The sequence below is a fragment of the Rhinatrema bivittatum genome, chromosome 2 (assembly GCF_901001135.1).
Source record: "Rhinatrema bivittatum chromosome 2, aRhiBiv1.1, whole genome shotgun sequence".
NCBI classification, from domain to species: Eukaryota; Metazoa; Chordata; class Amphibia; order Gymnophiona; family Rhinatrematidae; genus Rhinatrema; species Rhinatrema bivittatum.
The window spans coordinates 17,108,944-17,136,597 of NC_042616.1; the positions used below are offsets into that span (position 1 = coordinate 17,108,944).

Genomic DNA, 27,654 nt, shown 5'->3' on the forward strand with positions numbered 1-27,654 from the left:
TTGCTTGCTATATATATATATATATATATATGTCCAACCCTGCGGTCAGCCACCAGATGGCACTATGTCCCTGCACATTAGAAATCATTACAGTCCCAATCCTGCCGACCCCTTCTCTGAGGTTGGTTGTGATTGGTTGTCTCAGATTTCTTAATGAGGCTAGGATAGGAGCAGGTGTGGCAATCTTGTTAGAGACTTGGAGGAATAAGGAGCACCTCGGATTTTTCCTTTAGAGCGGGGCCTATCCCCTCAGTGTTTGTTTATTTGGAGGCTAACCGTGATGTGCCCTCCCTGCCAGTGGGTTTTCCCTTCGTGTCCTTATAGACTTTCCTTTAGTCTGGAGTGGATGCCTATTTTTTTTTTTTTAGTGAAGGCCCATTCCCTGAGCTGGAAGCCAGGACACTGAAGCTGTGGTAATCTGCGGTGAGAAATGACTCCAGGTGTTGCTGTTTCAGTAATAGGACAGGAGATTAAAATATAATCTTAATGATTTTATACGTGCTGCAATTCCATTACACTGCTGCTAAGCACAGTATAAACCACTGAATCTTTGTTTTTAGAGATCATTTTTGCTTCAGCAGATTGTAAAATCTCAAGTTTGGTACCTGCTGGAAACTAGGCCAGTGGAAAATAGGCCTCATTCTAGCAGAAGGTAGTGGAAAGGAATATAAGGGTATGACACCCCCCCCCTTCAAACCCCCCCCCTCCCCGCTTGAAATACAATACGGGAACAAACCCCACCATGTTATTAAGGTCACCGTAGAAGCCTGTGAAATAAACAGGCCTCTACAAAGTCCAAGGGACCTAGGACCAGAACAAAAACTCCTTTGAACCTTTGCACAGCACTTGTAGTACTATCCTTTTTCTGCAGGAGCCGTTAGTTACTAAATTAAGAAATCCTTCCTTGTTCTTGCTGAATATTAAAAAATAAAGGGCAGAACGCTGAAAGCAGCCCACTCTGTTAACCCCCCCCCCCCCCCCCTTAGGCTGTAAACAGGGTTGATTAAAAGTCAAACCACCAAGTTAAAAAATTTTCCTGTGTTCTTGCTGAACACAGAAAAATTAGAAAGGCAAAGACTCCTATCCACACCCCCCCCCCCCCCTTACACAAGCTTTTTAACCAATAGCAAACTAGGACGAGCTTGCCATAGGGGGCAAGACAGAAGTAAGAAAGGAAAATGACATAGAAACGCTAACCGCAGAGAGGAGATAACAGGGGTGTATAACTTGTGGCCTGATTAATGTAATTTTGTGCCTACTTCTGTATGACGCCCGTTCTTGCAAGTTCGTACAATAAATAGTTATTGTTTCACCATACTTTTGTGTTCACTATATAATTTTGCAGTACCGTTTCTAACAGCTTGGGGGCTCATCCGGGATTTGAGCCATCCAGGTACCGAAGGTCGGGTGCCAAGGGAAGGAAGACGCGCCCTGTTGCATTTTCAACAGTCCTCGAGTCGGCACCGGGGTCGGTGTCTGGACTGGCAAATGGTCCCTTCGCAGTGAACTTGGTGAAACAATTTTAAAGGACAACAAGCAGGCACAGCTAGCTTCAACCGGGCAACTTCGTGCACGAAGCAAGGTAAGAAAAATGACTATTAAGTATTACCTTGTTGGTTGGGACTGTGAACCTTGAATGGTGAAGGGATTTGAGACGTGTCGTGGTCACGGGGAGGAAAGCCAGAGATGGCTACAAAGGGAGTGGAGATTAGAGGGCTTCAGAGAGTTCACAATGGGAAATAAAATGGCCAGAGATAAGAAGAAAGGGGGATAGATTTGGGAAGACCCCTCAGACATTTCTCCAGATAGTCCCATGGGGAGGATGTTAAAGGTCCTGGGAGGACAGGTCTTGTACAAGAAATAAAAATGAAAAGAAAATGATAAAATATTGTTGCTTTCAATGGCCCAGACAGAGTCTAAAACAGCCGGCACTGTTATGGCCAACATATGGGGCAGATGAGAATTGGTTATGTCAGACATTAAATATATATATTTTATGTTAGTATTGTAAACCGCTTTGAACAGTAATATCGCTGATAAAACGGAATAGAAATGTCTTAAATAAATAAATGTATATAAATAGGAAAACACTGTTTTCTCAGGAAGAGGCAGAATATACCGCCTGCTGGACAGGCAGCAGGGAAATCATGATGCCCATTAAAAAAAATCAGAGCCTAAGATAGTTCCTGAAAATGACCCTCCTGAGAAATAGAGGGAAAGAAATGGGACCCCCCTGGATCACTTGCCTCAGTTAGACCCGGTGCTTGCACTCACTAGTGCCCCTTCCCTTCCCCTGGCGTATGAAAGTGAAGATGTCGGGTAATCAGACAAACACCCAATACTTAAGGGGGTTCGTGGGGAGACTGATGGTGATACCAGAGTAGATTGGGGTGCAGTAGAAGAAGCTGCAGCCAGGGCACAAAGAGAACAGGAAAGGCAAGAAGAACAAAGGCACTGGCACGGTGTCTCGGGGCTAGATAAAGAATTAAAGCAGTTAATAAAGGATATAGAGCAGTATCCGTTCCCAGATGCTCCGGAATCTGGGGCTAGGAGAAAAGATAACAGATCAGAACGACCAGAGAACTCAGACCCCTGTATCCCCTGAGGGAGGTAAACATAGAAACATAGAAATGACGGCAGAAGAAGACCAATCGGCCCATCCAGTCTGCCCAGCAAGCCTCACACTTCTTTTTTTCTCATACTTATCTGTTTCTCTTGGCTCCTAGTAACCTAGTAATATCGGATATGTGAGTAATCCTCTCACTGGTGGGGAAGTGAGAAACTTTAAAAAGGAAATCTTTGTTAGATGATCCTAGTGGATTAGCGGATCAAGTAGATCAGTTTTTAGGTCCTAATATATATACATGGGCAGGACTGATGTCAGCACTGAGCATTTTATTTACGGGAGAAGAGTGAGCTATGATCAGAGCAGCAGGGATGAGGATATGGGAAAGAGAACACCCACCCGGGGGGTGAAGAGACCCCGCAGAACAAAAGTATCCTAACACAGACCCCTGGTGGGATAATAATGAGGCAGCAGACAGAACCCCTATGAGTGACTTACGGATTCTCATTGTAAGGGGGTTATGGAAGCAGTGCCGAGGAATCAGAAAAGTAGCAAAAGCTTTTGAAATTAGAGGCAGGGGCTTCAGTACAGGCCCTGGGTTCAGAGGAGGATGGAACCCTCAGGTTGTTTTGAGGTGCGGACAAGTAGGGCACTTTAAAGGGGAGTGCCCCGGATATACAAAGAAGAGAACATTTTCTCCCCGGCTGAGATCGTGGAAATAGGAGAGACAGGGGCTACTAGCGCTAAAGTCCTGCCGAGAGCCCTTGGTAAATTTAAAGGTGGGACCAGAAAAAGAGGAGATGTTTTTTTCTAGGAGCTGCTGCTAGCCCTAGCTCGAGGCCATCCATTTGCATATTAATCAGGAAAGTGTTTTGTCAATAAATAAACCGATTGCAGTGTAAAGTAAACTATGTTGTTACTTCTGCCGGTAAGAAAATTTGTTTTACAAGTTTGTTTTACTGTAGCCCCACCCTCAGGAATTCACTCCTCTCTGCAGACAAAAAAAAAAAAAAAAAGAGAGCCTTGAGTAGGAAGTTTGCTTTATTTCTGTGAAAGTTAAAATGCATCCATTTTGAACAGAGGGGCTACCAGTAAGTTATTGGAAGGGAAGAGTAAGTATTTCAGACGGAGTGAGTTGTGACATGGAGGTGCATGAGAGAGGAGAGTGGATGAGTTGTTTAATTGGAATGGAGGGCAGTTGCCACGCCACGGCTTGTGGGAGTGCCCCCTAGAGGCATTACAAGAGAGACAAGGGAGTAGCTTTATGCAGGCACATTAGAATGATAGGTTAGCCTAGGAGTGTGTTGAAAAATTACTGTTCAATCATAAATTACCAGCACAACAGGGTATTTATTTTTACACAGACCAGAGCCACAAAAGTTAAAAACTAGTAGACAGCACTGCTATGCATGCTTGTCCTTGGAACTATTAATGCTGGTATTCCCGAGCCATGGTCCGGTCCGGCGTTTTCTGATGTTACCAAGGGAGGTAGCAGCGGTTTCATGTACCTGGTCATCAGAAAACTACCACCCCGGAAGCCAGGGGAATCAGTTAGCAGTTAAGGCTGCTAAATCAGGGCTATGCCAGAGTTAACTCAAAAGAAAAAGCTGAGCTCGCTGAAAGCTGAAACGGAGGCAGTTCAGAACGAAGCAGGGGCCTGGCTCCTCTCCGACGGGTGCCAGATGCTAAACAAGCCACTAGTAAAGGAAACTATGGCAGTCTTGCATCAGGGAAGCCATGGGGGAGCTCAAGCTGACTGCGATACAGTCCTTGGAAAATGTGGTTGCATAGGTATTTGCACAGTGGCTAAACAGATATGTGAGTGGTGTCCCAGATGTCAGAAAATCAATAGGAGAATTTTGAGAAAAACAGCCCCAGGGGAAAGGGATCCAGGCCTAAGGCCTTTTCAAAGTATACAAATAGATTTTACTGAGCTGCCCCCGTCCCAGCGACTCAAATTCTTACTGGTAGTTGTAGATTATTTCACTGGATGGGCTGAGGCTTTTTCTAAGGCCTCAGCTACAGCACAGGGGGTTATTAAAGTGCTCTTGGGACAAATCATCCCACGATATGGGCTGGTTGAACACACTGACTCAGATAAGGGGAGTCACTTCACCTCCAAAGTCCTACAGGGGGTAATGGAGGGATTGAGGCTCAATTGGTACTTTCATACTCATCCACAATTTTCTGGAAAAATGGAAAGGATGACTCAGACTCTGAAACAGCAAATTTCTAAAAATTATGTTAGAAACCAAAATGTCCTGGACTAAGTGCTTACTCCTGGCATTGCTACGGGTAAGGACCCACCCCAGGAAGGATAGGGGAATATCCCCCAATGAGATGATGTTTGGATTACCCTATTTGGGAGGGGCTGGAGAAATCCCAGTGTTCGAAACAAAGGACCTATTTTTAGAAGAATTGTGTACTGGCACTGTCTTCTTCTTTATCTCATTTAAGGGAAAAGGGGCTATTGGCCCAGACTTCTCCACTGGACTCTGTGGTGCACCGGTTCTGGCCTGGAGTCTGGGTGCAGATAACAGCATGGAAAGAGTCCAAGTTACAGCCAAAGCGGGAAGGACCGTTCCAAATCCTTCTGACCACAGAAACGGCAGACTGCAAAAGTTGTCTTGAATCCACTACAATTGCTCTGCAAAACCACAATAAGGGAGCGAAGGAACCTCTGGAACAATCTGTAATGTGAAAAGGAAATTCGCAGTAGAAGTAAAGGCTGCAAAAATCAAATCTATCTACCATAACACAGCAAATGATAAAGGCATGGGAGAGGAGGCAATGTCCTATCGTGGACTGGTAACTGATAAAATGACAGGGAACAGAGGGAAGAGCTGAATGATCAGTTTTACAAATGGAGAAAGGTCATTACCGGAGTACCAGGGGGATCAGTATTAGGACCTGTGCTGTTTAACATATTTATAAATGAGCTGTTCAACGGAACGAAAAGGGACCTGATCAGATTTGCAGATGACATAAAGTTATTCAAAGTCGGAAAAAACAGCGATGGCGTACGAGATGCTGCAGAGAGACCTTTTGAAACTAGGAGACTGGGCAACAGATAAAATTTACTATGGAAACGTGATGCAACATAGGGAAAAATTAATCCCAACCACGGGTGTATATTGCCGGGTTCTGTATTGGGAGTCACCATCCAGGAAAGGACCATGGAGTCCTTGTGGACAATACGCTGAAATCCTCAGCTCGGTGTGCAGCCGTGGTCAAAGGAACAACTAGAATGTTAGGACTGATCCAAAAAGGAATGAAGAAAAAAAATTGAAAGTATCCCATTGCCTCTGTATAGAGCCATGGTATGCGCCACCCTCGCTGGCTCTCTTACCCTCCCTTACATACAGGCTCTCTCACACTCATTGGCCCATTCTCCCTGACAATCTCACACACACACACACAGCCTCTCTCATACTCACTGGCTCATTCTCCCTGACAATCTCACACACAAACATACAGACACACACAGCCTCTCTCACACTCATTGGCTCATTCTCCCTGAAAATCTCTCACACACACACACAGCCTCTCTCACACTCATTGGCTCCCTCTCCCTGACACTCACACACACACACCCTCTCTCACACTCATTGGCTCACTCTCCCTGACAATCTCACACACACACACACACAGCCTCTCTCACACTCATTGGCTCACTCTCCCTGACAATCTCACACACACACACACACACACACACACAGAGCCTCTCTCACACTCATTGGCTCACTCTCCCTGACAATCTCACACACACACACACACAGCCTCTCTCACACTCATTGGCTCACTCTCCCTGACAATCTCACACACACACACACACACACACAGCCTCTCTCACACTCATTGGCTCACTCTCCCTGACAATCTCACACACACACACACACAGCCTCTCTCACACTCATTGGCTCACTCTCCCTGACAATCTCACACACACACACAGAGCCTCTCTCACACTCATTGGCCCATTCTCCCTGACAATCTCACACACAAACATACACACACAGCCTCTCTCACACTCATTGGCTCATTCTCCCTGAAAATCTCACACACACACACACACCCTCTCTCACACACATTGGCTCACTCTCCCTGACAATCTCTCTCTCTCACACACACACACACACACACAGCCTCTCTCACACTCATTGGCTCACTCTCCATGACAATCTCACATACTCACACACACACACAGCCTCTCTCACACTCATTGGCTCACTCTCCCTGACAATCTCACATACTCACACACACACACACACACACACACAGCCTCTCTCACACTCATTGGCTCACTCTCCCTGACAATCTCACACACACACACACACACACACACACACACACAGAGCCTCTCTCACACTTATTGTTTCTCACACATATACAGACTCTAGGTCTCTGTTTCAGCAGCCTAAGATGTTGAAGGCCTGGTTAGGCCTCTTGCTGTTGCCCTGCAGATGGGTGGGGAGATGCTGATGTCCCCCAGGCCTCTTTATATTGCGCCATGGGCAGTGGCCTTGCAGCATGGGCGGCTTCCTCCTCTTCGGCTGTTGGCATTTTGCAAGGCCGCGATCCTCCTGTTCTTCAGGAGTAGGGAGGGTGAGTGAGGGGATCACTGCAGCGCTGCCGGGGTGAGCTGGTTAAGGAAATCATGCGCTGTCCCACTGCCACACCAATGAGGCTTCTCCTGTTGTCTACGGACCCCTTCCGTCCAACGCCGATGACTGAAAAAGCAGCATGGTTCCCAAACACCAAGAAGATCCCATGCTACTGATGCAATTAATAGCAGTGGCTATTCCCTAAGTCAACTTGATTAATAGCCGTTAATGGACTTCTCCTCCAAGAACTTATGCAAACCTTTTTGGAACCCAGCTACACCTACTGCACAAACCACATCCTCTGGCAACAAATTCTAGAGTTTAATTGTGCGCTGAGTGAAAAAGAACTTTCTACGATTAGTCTTAAATGTGCTACTTGCTAACTTCATGGAATGCCCCCTAGTCCTTCTATTATCTCTCCATCTTCCATCCTGCCTCCTGTTCTTCCCCACTTGGTACTTGACTTCAGCAGCTTTCCAACTTCCTCCCAGCCAAGCACACAGTCAGGGGCAGGACTGAGAGGGTCATTGCTACTGAAGATATGCAGAGGTATGGGAGCCAAGGAGCTGTTCTGTGATCTGTCCTATGCCCCACCTCCTCGCCTCATGGCTTCTAATCAAGAGTATGGGAAAGGAGGTAGGGTAGGGTAGGGCTGCAGGGAACCAGCACAGCTCTCAGGTGAGAGATGCTGGCCCTGTGCTGTCTTCCTTTCTCCCTCTAACTAGGAAGTGCTGCTGCGGAGAAGAATCATCAGGCATAGTGAGCCGGTTGCAGTAAGTGGACACTCAACGTCTGGTTATATTTGGACTCACTGGGGAATGGGTGAGAATTTGAGCTGCCTACAAGGCTAACTCTAGAAGGGTGCAGGGCCCAGAGGTTTAAGAATGTGTGATTGTGGTGGTAGGGTTTAAATGTGTCATCTTGCTCCCTCTCAGACACAGGGTGATGGCATTTCACCGACCCAGAAATGTCTGCCAGATAGTGGCTATAACCAGGCCCACTGGTAGAGGAGGAGAAGAGAGAAGGGGGCGAGCTTTATTCCACCGGTATGGGGGCTTCTAATGCCTAGGGCTCAGGGCAATTACTCAGGTTCACCCTTCCAGAGATCAGTCCCGGATGCCTGAGCAAATAAAATGTGGCAGACAGCAGCCTGCAAAAGCAGGAGACTTGCCAGCTCAGTCATATTCAGCAACCCCCTTTCTAGTGCCGAGGACCAATCGGGCTCATTAAAGGTGAGATTACTTGTTCTGCCACCAGGCTCGGGGCAAGCTTTCCATATTTTGCCTGAATCCCCTCCAAAAGAGTCGCCCTGTGGTTTAGTGGTAGGACACTGGCAAGCCACTTGTTCCAATCATGACCAAACCTATTTCCCTTATGGATTTGTAAGATGAGCATGTCCATTAAGTGCTGGCCTGTGAGGTCTGAAAATGCCTGTGGCTGTGTGAGCAGCATGAGCCATACTTTGGCAGCTGGAGGGATGAACTCTGTTGGCCACCCTGCTCCCCCATCTCCTCTGGTGATCTGAAGGAAGGGCTCCACCAGCTACTCTGCTACCTGGGCTTCCCCCGTCACAGCAATCCCATGTCGCAATCTCCTACCGAGCTTCTGTGTTGCTCTGACCCATTTCCTAATCCTTGGATGGTCCCCATTGTCTTACCATAGGTTTTGGAGGCTCTTTTACTCTTTTTTCCAATCACTAATCTGATTGAAATTTAGCAGAAGTGCTTCCATGTCAGAAAGAGATGCACCTACACTTTCAGGCAAATTGGTTCGTGAAGAGGGACTCCAGTCCATGGACAGACATAGAAACAACAAGAGACATTGCAAGGAGTTGCCTAGTGATTAAAACAATGGGCTGAGAACTAAGGAAAGCAAGATCATGAGAGATATTGAATGAGTGGATGCGAATCGGTTATTCACACTTTCGAATAATAGAAGGACTAGGGGGCACTCCATGTAGTTAGCAAGTAGCACATTTAAGACTAATTGGAGAAAATTATTTTTCACTCAATGCACAATAAAGCTCTGGAATTTGTTGCCAGAGGAAGTGGTTAGTGCAGTTAGTGTAGCTGGGTTTAAAAAAGGTTTGGATAAGTTCTTGGAGGAGAAGTCCATTAACTGCTATTAATCAAGTTTACTTAGGGAATAGCCACTGCTATTAATTGCATCAGTAGCATGGGAACCTCTTAGTGTTTGGGTACTCGCCAGGTTCTTGTGGCCTGGTTTGGCTTCTGTTGGAAACAGGATGCTGGGCTTGATGGACCCTTGGTCTGACTCAGCATGGCAATTTCTTATGTTCTTAAGATTGAAATTCAACGTCCCCCAATGATACTCCTAGTGACCTTGGGCAAGTGACTTTATCTCCTATTGCTTGAGGTAGTCACTTAGCTTGCAAATTCTTTGGAGCAGGGACCCATTGTACCTGCATTATAATAATGTTGTAAGCTGTGTTGAACATCCTTTGGAAAGGTGGACTAAAAACAGGACACCTTGGGAAGGTGGGCCAAATATTTATATTAAAAAAAAACAACAACAAACAAAACAACAACAGACTGTCCTGTATAATACAGGACATGTGGCCCCTGTAGCAGGAAAGGGGTCCCCAGTCTGCACTGATCACAGGGTACCATCTGCCTTCCACGTAATCATTTTCTAATCTTTTTAAGATCACATTTCTGCAAATCTGTGGCTTTTATTATTTGAAAATGCACTTAACCAGTGCATTATAGGGCAACGGAAAATGCGCCAACACATTCACCTGCGCAAGCATGACAAGTTCTTTGTAAGTGTAATGATTAAGTTATTAAGGTGTTCAGTATCTGATTATGTTAAAAGACATATTGTTCCTTCCACGTTGGCAGAATATGAAGACGCAGGCATTCCATGACCTGAAAAGCTTACGTACAAAATCCCCACTGGATAAACATTATGTTGGTGTAACGTTAGGACTGCTGCCTATAATGAAACCCCATGCAAGTTAGCACAGAGCGTGATTCTCTGATGTCAGAATGGGGCATCATGACAACTGCGGAAGCTTGCAGGACACAATGCCTCCTTCTCTCACCACGGCGATTCATTTCTTTGATGCACTTGACACTGAGCAGATGCAGAGAGCAAGGAGAGCACCTGGGGACCCTTGAAAGGACAAAACATTCAGAATGAATCAATCCAAATTAGCTGGCTGGGCCTGGTACCCGGCTGCCAGGTATCCGTGATCATCCAGATGTACGGACAATCCACAAAAGCAGCCAAGAAAGGGGACCCGTCTGAGCGGTCAATAAAAACTGTGCGATGTTCAGGAATCCCCATGCAATCTCCATCTGAAATCACAGGGACGGCGAGCGACGCGCGCGGGCAAGCTGAGCGCCCAACCTCAAAGGCCAGCTGTACTGTATTAGAGCGAGATCACCCAGAAGCAGGAACTGAAGCAGATGGGACCAGCTCTGTCCCCAGAGTTCAAAGCAAGACCTAGCCGGGACCAACTCTGCGACGGTCGCCCCTAGTCTGCCCCCCCCCCTGAGCCTCATCTCTCTTCCGGCAGGGCGTGCGGTCATTGGGGGGGGGGGGGGGGTGTCTCCTCCTCGTTGTCTCAGTGCCTTCCTCTCTCCACCCTAACTGCCCGGACCGCAGTAACCGCACAAGACAAGACTGGGACAGCCTGAGGAAGAGCCCAAAATCTGCCCGCAGGTGAGAGACGGTACTGCAGGGCTGTGGTACCCTAAGATTTGGGTTTCAATTCACTTCACCTTTCCTGACTCACGCTCAAGACAAGTTACACTCCAGGTACAGAGTTACTATGTTTTCCTCCTCCAAAGAGCCTGCAGTCTAAGTTTTGTGTCTGAGGCAATGGATGGGGAAGTGATTTTCCCAAGGTCACAAGAAATGCCAGTAGGAGAAGCTTAAGGTGTATTTAGGTTTATTTGGTGGGGGGGTTTCCAACTCATTAAGCAATACTGATCTCTCTCTATTTCTTTCTCTCTCTCTTTCTCATAAAATGTGTATTAGGGATGTGTTTTCATTTGAAACAAAACTGGAAATCTCAACAAAATTTCCTAATTTGTTTCCTTTCATTCTAAAAATGAAAGAAAATGTTGTTGTTGCTTTTTTTTTTTTTTTTTAATTTTGTTTTCAACAGCCAGGCTGCCAGCCCTGGTCCCGTCTTCCCGCCAAGTAAAAGGTACGGCATGGAAATTGTAAAAAAAAAAAGCCCCTCTGGGCCAGCTGCCAGCCACCCCCCCTCCCCCTAGCTGCCCCAGCCCCCCTCTTTCCCTGCATCTTACCCCACCATCCATGGGTCTGAAGGGGGGGAGGGGGCAGGATTTTATCCTATCCTTGTGGTCAAAATGGGGTAAGAGGGATGCTCAGTCCCCGCCATAATCGCTGACGCTGATATTGGAAATGGTACCTGGCTGAACATAGGTCAGGGCCAGTTTGGAGTATTGACAAGCTACGGAAAGAGGGGTCCTCCTCTTCCGGCCATCTTGCTCCCACCTCCCCTAGCCTCCCCCCGCTCCCCCCCTCCCCCACCAGTCAAGATTGATACTGGATTGCGACTCGCAGGCATAGATGTGGTGGCAGGTAGAACGGGAGCCAGGAGGTGCAGTTGGCACCAACACATGACAGGAAGTGAGAGGGGGGGGGGGATCGGAAAGGGAAGGTTAGAAGAGAATGATCCCACGGAGGGGAGGGGGGATCGACTAAGCCCGTCTGCGTGAATGAGAGAACAGCCCGGTGCGGGGAGTGGGGGGGGGGGTGTATTTGAGAGTGGACGAGGGATGGGGATAGAGGTTTGAAAAAGACGACCGGTATAGGTAAAGAGGGACTTGGGGAGAGGGAGACAACCTGAGGATGAAATTCTGTATTTAGAGAGGTTTTGTTACAATAAAAGTGTGATGACTCACCCGTCCGTGAGGCCTCGGGCGCTGCCCTTCCGTCGTCCGTCCTGTGCCGCCACCAGCGGCCAAGGTTCCTGGAGTTCGACCGGCTCGAGTAAATCCCTGGGTCTGGGCCTCCGTTGGCCCTGGTTTGACTGGGCTCCTAAGTTCCCTTCAAGCAGGGTTGGGGGTAAGCAAGCCCCCGATCCCCCCCAAAGACAACACAGAGAGAGAGTGCTCGTTCCTTCAAAGCAGTTTATAACCTACCACCTGGAAAGATTACAAATGCACCATCACCTCCAGCTATCCGGTTCTCTTACAAGCAGTGCTGTTACAGAGTAACCCTCTTACTTCTTATGCTTAGCTCTATTACAAGACCTAACCCACCGGCCCCTTTAGAGCCCTCCTCCCGGGCTTCCCCTTTAGGCTAATGAGCATACCTTACCCCTCACAGCTTACTCGGTATCCATATACGAACTGGAGGACTCCTCTCCCCCTGAACCTACCTCCATCTCTTCCTCCTCTGACACTGAAGAGCTGAGTTTTTGTGGCCCGTTCCACCCAGGGGCACGCCCTCTTCCTCCACCTCCATGGACTCCTCTGCGTCTGCCTCATTAAGGTCTATGCCTGCCACCTGTTCGCCTTCAGGCTTCCCTCCCCTGTCTGGTGGTGTTTCAGGGAAGCTGGGATTTGTAGTTCTCTTCCCCTGCGCCCCCTGCTGTCTGGCTCTGGTACTCTTGTTGCTCTTATAGTAGCTTGTCAGCTCCTGCCTGCGGCTGGGCTGCGCTACGTCACAAAAGAGAATAATTGCACCAGAAATGTTTTTTTTTTTGGTTTTTTTTCCAGATTTCACCCACTCTCTTATAATTGCTGTACAGTTAGAACGTGCACCCCGCGGAAGTCACAATAGCCACTTCACATCAGCCCCAGGGACCCTGCCCACACCGGAGGAGTCATCTACTAGCAGATACTCGAAAAAAATCACGTGCAATCCCATTTCTCAATTCTGCACTGCTTCAAAGTGGATTACATTCAGGTACTGTAGGCCTATACCTAAGGCAATGAAGGGTAATGCGACTCAACCCCTGGTCGCTTGGTTTGTAGCCCCCCCTAGGCTACTCCTCCACTCAGATACCTTCAGTACCTTAGCAGTGGGCTTTATGTTAATTTAGGGAGAGTATGCACAGTCTCTGCCCCCTATGTTAGACAGTGTGTTGTTTGGAGAGAAACCTTTCAGAAAGCAAGGTTATTGATGTGAATAGCAAACCTGTCCCAAGAGCCTATTTGTTCTATTAGACACAAAGTCGGATTGGTGGTGGAACTTTTGCACGAAAATAAGTCTGAATTCTTTTTTGTTTCAGAGACCCCGGCCTGATGATCCGGAGGTTTCTTTATTACAATTAACCTGCCCTGTTGGGTACCCGTCTTTACAAAAATGTGGGCCTGCATGAAAAGGAATGTGAGTGATTTTGTCTTTACAAATCCTGCTTTTCTTTAAAGCAAATTTCATGAGAGCTTGGGGGCGGGGTGGGGAAGTGAAGGATTGGTTTTAAGGTGGAATGATTGGGCGTTGGCTCTATTATTGTACTGTCCCCTGGCTTTACCAGGAAGGCTCTTTCCATTTTGGAGTATTTTTTTTATGGCTACGTTATCTCACTCTGGTAAAATATTTGTTAATTGGGGATTTAAATTTACATATTGACAGTCAGCCGAGTGATTTATTTGCAGGAATATGAATTTCTATTATCCGCTTTTGGATGAAGCCCCTTGAAGGCAGTGCCAACCCATCGGACAGGGCGCATACTGGACCAGGTGATGATCCCAGTCCCTGGATATTAATCAGTCAATATAGTAAGTGATTTAAAAGTAGATGGATCACCGGGCGACTACGTTTCAGTGCTGGTTTAGTAAACATAGGCAGTCTGGACAGAGTAGGATTATCATTAAGGAAGTTTGCAATGCTCTTGATAAAAGGTAGCTGTTGTGAGGAGTCTTTGGCATCAGTGTCACAAGGAATTGCCTCAGTGTACAGATTAGGAGGAACAAAAGTCATCAATGGTCAGGCGTAGAAGATGGATGATGACTTTTTCATTATTCAAACCATGGGAGCAGTAATTAGGCCATTCCCCAGTAAACTCCAGGACATAGATGTGATATATTCTCTAACTGAGAGGGTCTGGAGAGAAAATTGCCATTTTGTGAACTGTCTGGCTTTGTAACAACTCCTGGAGTAACATGGTCGTCGTTATCCCGAAAGCCGAATTGGCATAATCCATTATCCGAGATGATGGAATGGAGGAAGATGTCAGAGAGCTAAATGGATAGGTGAGAGGTCCAAGTGGATATGAAAAAGACGATGTTATAGAACACCTGAATACACGAATAACTCTCCAGACTGTTTTTGTTACTTTCAGGCATCGATCTCCTTGTGCCCATCTTCTTGTTTGCCAACTCCCTCCTTTATTCAGGGTCAAGAGTTTCTGACAGCATGGAGGGGTGGGGTGGGGTGGGGTGGGAAGGCTGTGCTAGCACGTCTGGTATCAGTTATTAATAGTGAAAGACGGATGGCAATTTTGAAACCCTCTGTGGGCACTGGGCGGCCCCCGGGTAGATCTGCAAGATCATTGTCGAAGGAAGGCTCTGCGGATCATTTGGGATCACTGGATGGGGCGGACTTTGCACCAGGTTTAGAGCTGATGCAAAGTGCGCAGGGTAAACTATGCACCAGGGATTTCAAAATTTAAGCTTCCACCAGCCCAGCCCCTTGCTTCCTGTAGTGAAAGCCTCGCAGAGCCGTGAAACAGTGCACATTACTTCTAGCCACACAGGGGAGAGCAATCTTCAGCCGAGGGGATTCGCCCGGGTTACTGCTGAGCTCCTCGGGCAAATTCCCTTGAAAATGTGGTCTTTCCTAAGCTCACAAGAGCAAACAAGAAATATTCAATAAAGTAAACTATGTTTTTACTGATATACTGAGTCTCTGCTAACAATTAAAACATCAATCCTTTCTTCTAGAATGAAAATGGCAGAATATAAACTTAGGGGAGCCTGGTGCTGCCCACACATCCTCAGGCTGTTTATCTGCCGCTGACGGCGCCGAATCCTCAGATGTCGCCGGAAGCTGTCACAAGATTACTCTTCCTGCCAGCTCTGACAGCTGCACCGTCACCTCCGCCTCCAGTAGGTCCAGGAGCTACATCCCTAGAAGAACCAACAACTGGAAAAGTAATAACTGAGATTCTGAAGGTACTGCTACATCCACTCCCAGCAGCTCTGACCCTTTCACTCTTGGGACTGACTATTTCCATGTTCCCGTTGTTTATTCCTGATGATAAGTTAATGTGGAGCATAGATCAGGGCAAATTGAATTATTTCTTGTTGCCCCTGAATAGTATCCATTATGAGGAAATCTGGTTCTGAAGAGCACTGGGGGAACTTTAAATTGACTTGAATGGGATTAGAAACTTTTTATGTGTTATAGTACTCTGTACTGTTGGACATGCAGAAAATCAATGGAAACCCTAGAGACAAAGCATAGTGTCTTGTTGAAACTTTCTGTCTCCTCATGTGAGCTGGACCTAGTCCTTCATGTAGCATTTGTAAACTCTTATTACATGAATCCATTCCCAGGTTACCTGATGCCCCCTCAGCTATCATTGAAGATAAGATGAACAGAAGGAATCTCTGGTAAAAGAAATTTTATGCTCCAAGAGAATGCAAGACCAGCTTCCAGGACTGGGAGGGATATGATACGAAGGAATTGCTGAACCAGCCCAAAATGTATGCGCCTCCAAACTTGTCAGAAACTTCCGTCACGTGCACTCCCAGAAGGCAGCGTCAGCGGACCCAGGAACTGCCTTTCAGGGGGAGAAGGGGGTACTGTTAAGCCCAGTCTATCTTAGATTAGCAACCTCTGGATCAGCAGGAAGACTCAACACCGAGCCTTAGCTTCAAGTGTGACCCGGCTTCTCCCAGCAAGTTCACCTTTCCTTCTGGGTCTGCCCAGCCGTGTCAGCTCATTGATCCAGCAGGGGCCAGTCCTGACTGGCTACAATATTCAAAACCATCTCACAGCACTGGCTCCCTGCTACTACCGCAGACTTTGTGATGACTCTTATTTGCTGACAGTCTTTAGTGACTTGTTCCTACTCACCTATCAGCTTGGACAGTCTCCAGTTCCTATTACTTCTCCCTGCTCAGTTGCCTGCTCGGGTCGTCTCCAGTTCATCCCTGCTCACCCGCCTGCCCTGCTGTACCCTCAGACTGACTTCCCACTCCTTCTGGCTGCAGCCTCAGGTACAGTTCGTTGTCTATTACTTGCCACGTACTTACTGATTGCCTATGCCCCCAACCAGTGCATGACACGCCTTCACCTCCTGTGGGACCAAGAGCTAGAGCGGGGCTTCACCACCTGTTCCGGGGACCCCCCCCACAGCCAGTCAGGTTTTCAGGAAATCTACAGTGCACGCAAATCGTTCCCATGCATATTCATTATGCATATCCTGAAAGGCCGGCTGATCTTGGGGTCCCCAGAACAGGTTTGGGTAGTCCTGAGCTAGGCCGTTACCTTCACAATCATCCCCGGCAGTACTTTTGTTACCATAAAAACTGACTTAGTTAAAAATTGCTGATTTCCATTGACCTAATAAGTTCTGTTGGAAAGTTTTAGGGTGAATAGAAGCTTTGCCAGTGGTCTGTTGTTTATTGCCATCGTTAATTAGTAGATATAAGACCTGAAAACACGAGATCCTCTCTTCTTATGTTGGGTTCCTCAGTCTCTTTTCACCTATTGGGAAAGCCATGGTTTCTATTGGGTCGGACACGTCAAAGTATTGGAGTGACCTTCAGTTTCTGCTCTGAGAAACCATTGCCCTTATCCTAATATTTGCCAAAAAGGTGATTAAGAAATAATAAAAGCAACCAAAGCAATCAGTGGGTACAGAGATGTGTAGAGGTCAGTTTTCAGTAGGGTAACCAAGTACATAGGTACACCCGGGGTTACTTAAAACCTGCCTAGATTTTTAAACACTGGCTCTGTGAGCTGCAGTATTCTAAAAAACAATCTGACCTTATCAACCCCCAAATCTATGTGCACGCTTGACTATTCAGCATGCTCACTTAGTGCAGCTGCATTTTCTATGTGGGAGCATAATAATGCCTTTTCTGGGCTTGCCTAGTGGTTGAGTGGTAAAGCAAATGTTGCTTACCTGATGTAACAGGTGTTCTCACAGGACAGCAGGATGTTAGTCCTCACAAATGGGTGACATCGAGGATGGAGCCCAACCACGGAAAACTTCTGTCAAAGTTTCAGGAACTTTGACTGGCCCCTACTGGGCATGCCCAGCACAGCACTAACCCTGCAGCCAGCAGGGGTCTCCCCTCAGTCTTGTTTTCAAAGCTACAGGCAGTGCCGAAAAATAAAAGAAACGAACCCAACACCGCGGGGTGGCAGGCGGGTTTCGTGAGGACTAACATCCTGCTGTCCTGTGAGAACACCTGTTACATCAGGTAAGCAACATTTGCTTTCTGACAGGACAAGCAGGATGGTTGTCCTCACAAATGGGTGAGTACCGAGCTGAGGATGTCCTGACTTGCACCAAATGTACCCAATGGCGTGCAACAGGCACAACAACTGGGGTGGAATTTGGTAAAGGGCATCCGCACCCTACCGGGAGGTGGAAGGGTGTTGGTACATCAAGTTGGAAAAAGGTTACGCAAGACAGATTGGCCGAAGATGGAATCTTGTCTTCCAGCTTTATCCAAACAATAATGGGCTGCAAAGGTATTGAGGGAACTCCAGGTTGCAGCTTTGCAGATGTCAGGAAGCGGCACCGATCGAAGGTGTGCCACTGAAGTTGCCATGGCCCTCACAGAGTGTGCTTTGACACGGTCTTGGAAAGGAATGCCAGCTTGCTGATAGCAAAAATAAATGCAGTCCGCCAACCAGGAGGAGAGAGCCTGCTTACCCACAGGTTGTCCTAACTTGTTAGGATGGAAAGAGACGAATAATTGAATGCTCTTCCTGTGAGAAACTGTACGGTCTAGATAAAAAGCTAGAGCTCGTTTACAGTCTAGGGCAGTGGTTCTCAACCTTTTTTCTGTCGGGACACACCTGACAGATGGTTCTCACATGCGTGACACACTGACCCATGATCGTCACAGGGCTAGATGTAAATGTACAGTTTGCATCCACGGGAACCCCCCTGATCCACAATAATGGATGTAAAGCAGAATTATGACATTCCCCGTTCAACTCACTCTACAAAAAAGATATTCTGGTTCTGGTGTCATCTCAGTAACAGCAACTCAAACTCCTCTACTTTCAGGCTCAATAGCCCTACTTATGAAAAGACAGCAGTTTACCACCAATGCATGTCCTCTTGAGAAAACGCAACAAATAAGACTGATAAAACACTTACATGCTAGTAAAATATCTCTGTAACAGACACAGAACCGACCTAACATACTCCCAGGATCTGTAGTAATGCACATAAACTAATCCACACACAGTTACACCTGTATTATGGAATACACTCAAACAGGAGCAACCCTATCTATGAAAAGGCAACACTACAAATATTAAATCAGGCCCTAAAAACCAATACACCTCTTATTAGGAAAACAGAACTAGCAAGCAGCTATAGATCCCCACACAGAAATAATTGTAAAACTATACTAATAAGCAGAATAAATGTTTCACAACAACTATGAACAGAATAACATCCAACAATTAAAAACTCATAAAAACTATTAAAAATTCTCCAAACACCAATAAAATATTTCAAAAAAAGCAGACACATCACATAATATTAAATAATTAAAATAGCAGTCAATCAAGAAAAATAAACTTAAAAAGCCACCTTTACTTACCCCCTCCAGCAGCTTTCCTACTCCTCTTCCATGCAGGCTGTAGCACACACCAGAAGCAGCAGTAGTGGCTAAGCTCTATACTCATGGTCCTCTTCCTTAGGGCCCATGTCTCTCACACACACACACACCATACCAGTCATGCCCCCATGACCAGTTCCTGTCTCTCACACACCAATCATCTCCCAGTCTTTGACAAACACACCAGTCACCTTCCTGAACAGTTTCTCTCATGCCAGACACACACACACAGGCTTCCCACTCCCGTGTTCCACTTACATATATGGGCTTCTCACTCTCATAATCACTTTCTCTTTCTCACATACACTCACCAGTCTCTCACTCCCATGCTTGTTCTCTCCACATGCACAGGCTTCTCATTCCCATAATCACTTTCTTTCTCTCCCACATACACACACACACACCAGTCACCTGATCTCTCTCATGCATACACACACAGGCTTCCCACTCCCATGTTCTCTTTCAGATATACAGGCTTCTCACTCCCATGCTGTATCTCACACACTCCCAGCTTTCTCACTCCCATGCTCACTCTTCACATGTACAGGCTTCTTATTCCCATAATCACTTTCTTTCTCTCTCTCACATACACGCAAACACACACCAGTCACCTGATCTCTCTCATGCTATCTTCGGGCGTCGGGCCGTATGGTCCGCCGATCTTCCTGCTTGGGGGGGGGGGGAGGAAGCGGACGTTGTGCGCTGCGCTTCCGCTACCCCCCCCCCCCCCCCGACAGGAAGTTCGGACACCCGAAGATAGCAGGAGTCCGGTGGCAGCAGGAGAGGCAGCTGATCTTCCTGCTTTGGGGGAGAAAGCGGAAGGGAAAGGAGAGAGCAGCATGAGCCTCCTGCGATCGATGGAATTCTTCCTTCTTGGTCTGCGGGGGCTGGAGGAGCAGCTACCGTTTGTGCGGGGGGGGGGGAGAGGAAGTGAGTGACAGAAAGAGAGAGAAGCAGCCAGCCAGCCAGCCTGTGTGTAAGTGAGAGAATGTGTGTGATTGAGAGCCTGTGTGTAAGTGAGAGAATGTATTTGATCGAGAGTATGTGTGTGATTGAGAGAAACTGGTCAGAGAGCTGATGTATGTGTATATGTGAGAGAAAATGAAAGTGACTGCTCAAGGAGATGACTGATGTGTATGTGAGAGTGTGAGACAGTCAGGGATGTGTGTGTGTGTGAGAGAGAGAGAGAAAAAGCATGGAAGTGAGAAATCTGGGTATGTGAGAAAGCATGGGAGTAAGAAGCCTGGTGTTGTGGGGGTGTATGTGAAAGAAAGCATGGGAGTGAGAAGCCTGACACATAGGCTTCCCACTCTCATGTTCTCTTTCAGATATACAGGTTTCTCCCTCCCATGCTGTGTCTCACACACACCCAGGTTCTCACTCCCATGCTCACTCTCTTCACATGCACAGGCTTCTCATTCCCATAATCACTTTCTCTGTTACACACACACACACCCAGTCTCTCTCTCATTTCCATGCTCGCTCTCCACGTGCACAGGCTTCTCATTCCCTGAATCACATTCTCTCTCTCACATTCACATACACACCAGTCACACCGTCACCTTACCAACCAGTCTCTCTCATATACATGCACACACACAGGCTTCCCACTCCCATGCTCTCACTCACATAATCAGGCTTCTCACTCCCATGCTTTCTTTCACATACACCCCCACAACACCAGGCTTCTTACTCCCATGCTTTCTCACATACCCAGATTTCTCACTTCCATGCTTTTTCTCTCTCTCTCTCACACACACACACATCCCTGACTGTCTCACACTCTCACATACACATCAGTCATCTCCTTGAGCAGTCACTTTCATTGTCTCTCACATATACACATACATCAGCTCTCTGACCAGTTTCTCTCAATCACACACATACTCTCGATCAAATACATTCTCTCACTTACACACAGGCTCTCAATCACACACATTCTCTCACTTACACACAGGCTGGCTGGCTGCTTCTCTCTCTTTCTGTCACTCACTTCCTCTCCCCCCCCCCCCCCAGCACAAACGGTAGCTGCTCCTCCAGCCCCCGCAGGCCAAGAAGGAAGAATTCCATCGATCGCAGGAGGCTCATGCTGCTCTCTCCTTTCCCTTCCGCTTTCTCCCCCAAAGCAGGAAGATCAGCTGCCTCTCCTGCTGCCACCGGACTCCTGCTATCTTCGGGCGTCCGAACTTCCTGTCAGGGGGGGGGGGTAGCGGAAGCGCAGCGCACAACGTCCGCTTCCTCCCCCCCCCCCAAGCAGGAAGATCGGCGGACCATACGGCCCGACGCCCGAAGATAGCAGGAGAACGGGTGGCAGCAGGAGAGGCAGCTGATCTTCCTGCATTGGGGGGAGGAAGCGGAAGCTGCACGCGGCGCTTCCGCTTCCCCCCCCCCCGAACAGGAAGACCGGTTGGCCATACGGCCGCAGCAGCGCTTCCCCATGTGTGCCGTGATGGCGCGCGAGGCGTGGGTTCTCTTGCGGCACGGCCTTTCTTCTTCCCGCGCACCACTTCCTGTTCCGGGTCCGGGGGGGGGGGGGGAATGCAGGCGCGGGAAGAAGAAAAGGCCAGCCGCGGATGCCACAGCTTTTTTTTTTTTTTTTGCACCTCTGCCGTTCCCGCTGGGCTTGAACGTGCTGATAGCCCGGCGGCAACGGCAGCAGGGAAGAACGAGCAACGGGAGGGACCGGGAGCCACGCGACACACCTGCCGGTGCTTGGCGACACACTAGTGTGTCGCGACGCACCGGTTGAGAACCGCTGGTCTAGGGTATGCAGAGTCTGTTCCCCAGAGTTGGAGTGGGGCCTGGGAAAGAAGATAGGTAGTATAATGGATTGATTAATGTGAAACTCCGAAACTACCTTAGGTAAAAATTTAGGGTGAGTGTGGAGTACCGCCCGGTCCTGCAGGAGTTTAGTGTAAGGCGGATAGGTAACTAGGGCCTGTAATTCACTAACCCTGCGAGCAGAAGTGATAGCCAAAAGGAATAACACTTTCCATGTGAGATACTTTAGGTCACAGGAGTGCAGAGGTTCGAAAGGTGGTTTCATAAGGCGACCAAGAACCAGATTAAGGTCCCAAGATGGGGCCGGAGGACGTAAAGGTGGCTTCAAATGGAGCAAGCCTTTAAGAAAGCGTGTTACTAGGGGTTGTACTGAGATAGGGACACCCCCGATACCTTTATGGAAGGCGGCTACCGCACTGACATGCATTCTAATGGAAGAGGTCTTTAGACCTGATTCTGATAGATGCCATAAATAGTCCAAGAATTTAGAGATTGGACAGGAAAGGGGATCAAGGGACTGAGAAGTGCACCATGATGTGTACCTTTTCCATTTATATGAGTAAGATTGTCTTGTGGAAGGCTTTCGTGAAGCTATCAGGACACGAGAAACTGAATCTGAAAGGTTGAATGGCTGAAGGACTAACCTTTCAATATCCATGCCGTCAGGGACAAGGCTTGGAGGTTGGGATGGAGGAGGCATCCGTCGTTTTGAGTGAGCAGATGCGGGTCCTGTCCCAGAGGAATGTGGCTGCGGATGGAGAGATCCTGGAGAATTGGAAACCACACTTGGCGTGGCCAGTGCGGTGCTATCAGGATCATAGTTCCCCTGTCCTGACGCAGCTTCACGAGAGTCTTCGACAGAAGAGGAAGTGGAGGGAATGCATAAAGCAGACCGGTTGTCCACTGGAGGGAGAATGCATCCCTCGGCCGAGAGTGCTGCCTCCGAATGAGAGAGCAGTAATTGTCCACTTTGTGGTTCTGAGGGGACGCAAAGAGGTCTATGTGGGGATAACCCCACTTGTGAAATAGAGAGGTCGTTACCAAAGGATTGAGGGACCACTCGTGTGGTTGGAAGACCCGGCTCAGCTGATCTGCCAATACATTGTCTACTCCCGGGAGGTAGGTGGCTCTGAGGTACATGGATCGGGAGAGGGCTTCCGCCCAAATCTGCGCAGCTTCCTGACACAGAAGGAAGGAGCCTGTGCCTCCCTGCTTGTTTATGTACCACATGGCCACCTGGTTGTCTGTGTGAATTAAGATTGCGTGGTTCGATAGGCAATCTTGAAAGGTCCTGAGAGCATAGCGGATTGCTCGCAGCTCCAGGAAATTTATCTGGTGTTTGGCTTCCTCTAGTGACTAGTATCCTTGAGTTTGTAGATTGTGTAAATGGGCTCCCCACCCGATGTTGGAAGCGTCGGTGGTGAGGATTACCTGGGGATCTGGTGGAAGAAAGGACAATCCCTGTAGGAGGTTGAATTGATTTGTCCACCAGGCAAGAGACAGACGGAGTGAGTCGGTGATTGCAACAATGGAGGACAGAGGCTGAAGAGCTTGAGTCCATTGTAGTCTTAGAGTCCATTGTGTGACTCTCATGGCCAGACGGGCCATGGGAGTTACTTGAACTGAGGAGGCCATGTGTCCCAGAAGAATGAGGAGTTGGCGAGCTGTGGCTGTTTGTTGAGACTGCAGCTGGCGAGCTAAGGACACCAGGGTTTTGGCCCGTTGATGAGGAAGGAAGGCTTTTGTTTGTAAGGTGTCCAAGTCTGCCCCAATGAAGGATAAGGTCTGAGATGGGACTAAGTAGGATTTCTCGTAATTGACAAGAAACCCTAGAGAAAGCAAGGTTTGAATTGTTAGGGTCAGGGAGGACCGAGCCATTTGCTGGGTTGGGGCCCTGATTAACCAATCGTCCAGGTAGGGGTAGAAGTGGACACCTTCCTTCCTGAGGAATGCTGCCACCACCACGAGGCATTTGGTAAAGACTCGTGGTGCGGATGCCAGGCCGAAAGGTAGTACTCGGTATTGGTAGTGGTTTCGGCCTACTAGAAAACGCAGGTATTTGCGATGAGATTGTGTGATCGCAATGTGGGTATATGCGTCTTTCAGGTCTAGAGAGCATAGCCAATCTCCTCTTTGCAGCAGAGGGAGCAGCAAGCCCAGGGTTACCATCTTGAATTTCTCCTTGTAAAGGTACTTGTTGAGAGCCCGTAGGTCTAGGATTGGACGAAGTCCCTCTGACTTTTTTGGGATCAGGAAGTACCTGGAGTAGAACCCCAGTCCTTGTTGTAAGGGAGGAACGGGTTCTATAGCGTTTGATTGTAGGAGAAGAGAAACTTCCTGCTCTAAAAGAGCAGAGTGATCGGTGAGTCTCCACGCCTGTAGGGGTGGGGAGTCGGATGGTAGGGTTAGGAAGTTGAGGTGGTAACCCTGTACAATGATTGTTATCACCCATTGATCTGTGGTGATTTGATGCCACCTTTCTAGAAAATGGCACAGCCGTCCCCCTACTGGTATAGCTGGAAGAGGGGTTTGGCAACTGCTCTCTAAGTGAAAGTCAAAAACCCGCCGCAGGGCCAGGTGGTGGAGCTGCTGCAGGCTTTTGTTTACGAGTCTGGCGAGGCTGAGTCTTATGGTAAGACCGTGCAGGCCTAGGCTTGGTTGATGGGGGATAATACTTTCGTGGCCGAAAGAAAGACTTTTTGGAGTCCTTCCTAAACGGCTGTTTAGAAGGCAAGTCAGGAGGAATGGATGAGAGCTGTTTAAGTGTCTCATGATGATCCTTTAATTCAGCAACAATTTGCTGAATTTGCTCACCAAACAAATTATCCCCTAGGCAGGGTAAATCAGAGAGCCTGTCCTGAACTTCTGGACGAAGGTCAGATGATTTAAGCCAAGCCCAACGTCTGGCGGAGATGGCCGTGGCAGAAATTCTAGTGGAAGCATCAAAGATGTCATAAGCTGTTCTTACTTCATGCTTCCCAGCTTCAAAGCCTTTATTCAGGAGGGATTGGAGCTGTGGCTGGAATTGTTCAGGCAAGGCATCTGAGTATTCCTGCATCTGTTTCAGGATGACCCTATTATATTGAGTCATATAGAGCTGATAAGAAGCTATTCTGGAAATCAGCATAGCTCCTTGATATACCTTCCTACCTATACTATCTAGGAATTTGTTTTCCTTAGTAGGAGGTATGGAGGAGTGTGGCTTTAGTCGTTTAGCTTTCTTTTGAGCTGATTCTACGACTACAGAATGATGGTCTAATTGAGGTTTTTGAAAACCAGGTGCTGATTGTACAAGATATGTAGAGTCAGCTTTTTTGTTGACCGGGGAAACAGACCCAGGAGATTCCCAATTCTTTTTAAGAAGGTCTAGAAAAACCTGATGAATGGGAATAGAGGTGATGACTTTAGGGGCATCCAGGAATTGGAGCAACTCCATCATCTGGTGCCTGTCATCTTGTTCAGATTGAAGTTGGAAGGGGACCAACTCTGACATTTCCTTCACAAAATTTATGAAAGAGAGGTCCTCAGGGGGAGAACGCTTTCTACTTTCCGCAGGAGAGGGTGGTGAAGGTAAATCATCGGTGTCAGTAGAGGTATCATCACCCCAAGTGTCATAGGGATCTGGATGATGATCTGCAGGACCTCGAGGGGGCTGAATACCTGAAGGCCCCGGTTGAGGCTCCGAAAAAACGGGTGGAATCACCGGGGGCATCGAGAAAATCCTCGATGGAATCGATGCCGATATCGGTGCCGGTGTGGGCATCGAGGGAACCGGTGTCGATCTCGATGGAATCTGTGTCGGCATCGGAAACTTCGGTGGAGCAGAGGTGCGTATCGCCCCCGAAGAAGAAATCGGTGGCGAGGGACGACCTGGCATCGATGGAACAATTCCCGAAGGGGGAATTCGATACGGTGTTTCTCCACCTGATGAGAAACCTGTCGGTGACAGCGGTCTTGCCGGTGTCTGTGGCACAGGTATCGCCGGTGGAAGGGCTGTCATGAGCGCTTCCATCCGGTTTAGCAGCGGTGCCAGTGCAGCTGCAATCGGCTCGGTGACCGGTTCCACTCTCGGTGCCGGAGTCGGTGCCGGAGGAGTCTGGAACCGTAGCATCACCTTGTCGATGGCCTCCTGGACCAGCCGGTCCAGTTCTGCCCGGAGACCAGGGGTAACGAGACCCGGCTCGACGGGAGAGGGAGGCTGAGGCTGAGCCGGAGGGACCACCGTCACCGGTGGAGTCGCGGCTCCCAAACCCCGAGGGGGTGAGGGTTGCCTCGGTGCCTGCGAAACAGGAGTGGACGGTGCCACTTCTGATCGAGACGTTTTTGGCGGAGGCTCAGTCGGTACGGAGGTTGATTCCTCAACAGGCCGAGACTTATGACGTCGATGGCGATGTTTCTCTTTCCGATCCCCTCGATCATCAGGGGAAGGAACAGGAGTCGGTGGCCGTGAAGTCATCGATGGCGGACGGTCACCGAAGGGCTGTCGATGATGATGAGACCTCGACGGTGCCGGTTCCGATGACGTCGATGCAATCGATGGCGTTGGGGTACGAGCTTGAAAGAGAAGCCCCATCTTCTCCATTCTGGCTTTGCGACCCTTTGGTGTCATTAAGGCACATTTGGTGCAAGTCAGAACATCATGCTCACTCCCTAAACACAAAACACAGACTCTATGAGGGTCTGTGAGTGACATAGTTCGGGTACAGTCCGGACACCGACGAAACCCTGACACCATGGCGCTAGGCCAAATAATTTAGCCGCGGGACTGTCGACTGCCAACGGGCCTCAAGGGCCAAACTCGACGGTAGTCTACCAGATGACGGCAAAAACTTACCGAAGTTCCGCGGACCGAAAAATTTATCGAGGGAGACCCCTGAGGGGCAAATTTTTCTTCAAAATAAAGAATTCTAATTCCTGTCAGGAACGTGGTTAAGAGCTCTTCTACCGCGTGGCTACTGCTGCGCGGAAAAAAGAAGACTGAGGGGAGACCCCTGCTGGCTGCAGGGTTAGTGCTGTGCTGGGCATGCCCAGTAGGGGCCAGTCAAAGTTCCTGAAACTTTGACAGAAGTTTTCCGTGGTTGGGCTCCATCCTCGATGTCACCCATTTGTGAGGACAACCATCCTGCTTGTCCTGTGAGAATGGTGTGTATTGTTATACAGGAGATCTGGGTTTGATTTCTGGGCCAGGTCTCTGTTCCCTGGGCTGATCAGGGCTGGTGATACTACAGAGGCAGGGTTTATGTTTACAGCCCCTGGGGAGGGGGGTAGAAGGGAAGAGCCAGTCATTGCATAATAGTGACACCTAGTGGCTGGATGTAAGTTAGCAGCAGGGTTCCGAAGGGAGCTTTGGTGCATGGGACCTGGCTGAGGATTATTACTGCAATGACTGGGCTCAGTGAGCTGAGAGACAGATATATAATAGGGAGAGAAAATCCAGGAGGTTACCAACTGAGCCAGAAACCCATAGGAACAGGAGGAAATGGCTCAGTTGAAAAACTCCAAACAAACTAAAAAATGTGATCCTCTTTAATGTCCCATCCTCTTTAATGTCCCATCTTTAATCTGACATTATTTACCATTAATCAGGTCTTTTTTTTCCTTATTGTTTACAGAATGAATACTGTCATCTCACCTTATCACACCATAAATCCCTGTTAAAAATATTGATACAATTTTAAAAGTTAGAACATATTATATGCATGAAGAGTACATAAACACGCACACACATGAAACAAATCAATTTAGGGAATGCACCTGATCTTGGTCATAAACTTTCAAGTATTTGTGTGCTAAGCAGGTGTGTAAAACAGAAACAGAGACGTTCTAAGGGACCAGGGAATGTATGGGGAGTTTTAAAGATATGAATTCAGCATTTAAGAAGTCACACAACTTCCTCATGATTATGGAAGATTATTACATTAATAATTCACCATTATCATAA

The 27,654-nt window shown here is 48.1% G+C and overlaps 1 long non-coding RNA gene across 3 annotated transcripts; it reads left to right on the forward strand.

Moving 5' to 3' along the window:
* Positions 1 to 708: 708 nt before the first annotated feature.
* On the forward strand, positions 709 to 27,603 carry LOC115083600. Of its 3 annotated transcripts, XR_003854367.1 has the most exons (9): positions 709 to 1,582; positions 5,024 to 5,886; positions 10,032 to 10,953; positions 12,891 to 13,080; positions 13,406 to 13,503; positions 13,773 to 13,895; positions 15,060 to 15,290; positions 15,675 to 16,340; positions 27,326 to 27,603. It is a non-coding gene; the product is annotated as an uncharacterized LOC115083600 (long non-coding RNA). The 3 variants fall into 3 exon arrangements; XR_003854366.1 differs by having other exon boundaries at positions 709 to 5,886; XR_003854368.1 differs by having other exon boundaries at positions 709 to 5,886; positions 10,032 to 10,857.
* The last annotated feature ends 51 nt before the right edge of the window (positions 27,604 to 27,654 follow it).